This window comes from Paramormyrops kingsleyae, chromosome 19 (genome assembly GCF_048594095.1).
Source record: "Paramormyrops kingsleyae isolate MSU_618 chromosome 19, PKINGS_0.4, whole genome shotgun sequence".
NCBI classification, from domain to species: Eukaryota; Metazoa; Chordata; class Actinopteri; order Osteoglossiformes; family Mormyridae; genus Paramormyrops; species Paramormyrops kingsleyae.
The window spans coordinates 20,539,006-20,541,222 of record NC_132815.1 but is presented as its reverse complement, the minus strand read 5'-3'; positions in this window follow the sequence as shown (position 1 = coordinate 20,541,222).

Genomic DNA, 2,217 nt, shown 5'->3' with positions numbered 1-2,217 from the left:
TCTAGCCTCCCAGCCCTGATGTTGCTGCATCATGTAGGCTTTGTTGTCCTTCTGAGGGGCGGTAGCCTGTGCAGGCCATCTGTTTCACAGTCCCCACTCGGCACTCTTATCAAAAGGACTGCATTGCCAGCTTTTAAGCCCTGAAGCTTTGAAGTAACTGAAGCCTCTGTGGACTGAGGCTTCACTCAAAAGACACCAATAAGGAACAAAGGGTGGATAAACAACTATGTAGGGTGAGTTAACCCACATACTGCCAGGATTAATCACACTTAGTCTGACTATGTGTAAACAAACAAACAGTGAATGCCTTCATACAAATTAAGCATTGCTTTTCCAAAATTCAGCACAGCAGTGTAGTACTTTGTGGAAAAAGAAAATACTTTAGCTTTAGAAATTCTTCACTTATCCGTTCGTCCGGTGCTGCTTATTCAGAACAGTGTCACAATGATAGTTTAAATACTTAAGTGAAGAAACAAGCTGAAGGTATTTCTAAATTAAAATTCAACTTGTCATTCTAATGTGACACAAGGTACTTAGATGTGGGTAAAGCTGAGGATTCAAAGGATTCCCACAGTCTCTCAGGGGCTTAGTGATTATGCTAAAGAACCAAAGGCGAATACACATCTCCTGCAAAGGCAATAGAATTTTACCTTTGGTTTTTTGGTTACATCAAGTATTTTGAAAATTAAATTTTCAGCAAGGGGAAAATGAATGTTAAATTCTAAATGTTAAATTATATAAAAGCACAAAAATAAAGAATGAGAAAGCATAAAAGTGTAGAAGTTAACATTCATTGCATTGATCATTCCTGTGAAGCAGAAATTCATACACTTCCCATAAATCACTAAACTCCACAAACTCTCTCTTTCTGTTCCTTAGCCACAATTACAGATTAGTTTTTCAATACTCTGAACTCCTCCCTGGACCTCTGGCATGCATTCTGTGATAGCGCATTTATAACTTGCACTAGCAAAAGAAGAAAAAAAAAACCTAACTATCAGGAAAATATTGGAATTACATATACAGTGGTACCTCAGTTCTCAAACTCATTAGAACTGAAATTTCTTAAAAGTCGAACCAAACAGTTCGAAAAAAAATTACCTAGAACTTGATTTGAATCTCAAACGTCAAACCGTGAACTCCGACCTAAGAGAACTTGTACACGCGGGGAAATGAGTCACGCGGCACGTCTCTCAGCGGAAACATAGGGTAAAATGCTTCAGTCTCAGCCTCGCATTTGCATGGTGCATGTTTACATTAGCTGAATACATATGTTTAGACTGGAAAAATACATTTAGACAATGATAGACAGTAACAGTAATTATTATTATATAATAAAATACATTTAAAAATAAATATTTCTTATTCATTATTTTAATATTAATAATAAACCATTAATACGTTTAATTATAATAATATTGTTGTGCCGAGCCGTATGAAACGGAGACAAAGGCGCAGACGTCAGGGTATCGGGGTTTAATTACAGGTAAGGCAGGCAAAACGCAGACAGACAATACAATGACTGGACTGGGGAAACAAACTGAAACGCGGACGAAATACTGAGAGCTAATACAAACAACCAGAAACAGCTGATCACACGGGGATTCCACTCGGGGTTAACGAGGGGGCGTGGCACACGGAAGGAGCGGACTGTCGGGGCAGGACACATTGTTTGGATACATTTAGTTTCTTACTTTACAAATTACTGTTTTGATAAATGTGCTTAGATGTGTTTAGTACAGTATATGCTCTTCTTGTTTTATCCGGTTCATTTTGTGTTTAAATGCTAAAAAAAAAAAAAACATATTTAGATGTAATTTTTTTGGGCCGGGAACCAATGAATTGGTTTTCCATCATTTCTTATAGGAAAAATTCGATCACAACTCTAACTAAGATCCGGAGTTCTGAACGGATTAAATTCGAGTTCTGAGGTACCACTGTATAGAAAAACCACATGTTGGAGGACTTCACCATTACATATTTGGCCGGATCATCATATTTTCATATTGTCATATCATATTACACTGAATGTCATTTAGTGTTATGTGGGAGATGTAAAGGACGTCTGACAATCAGGACTTTGATATATGAGTTTTAAAAACAACACAATGTAGAATTTGAAAGAGGCTAAGGAGTCAGTGCCAAGACTGCAGGTGCATCGGTCAGGAAAACTGCTGAATTATTTAACGTGTCAAGGGGAGATGTCTTAGAAATCAT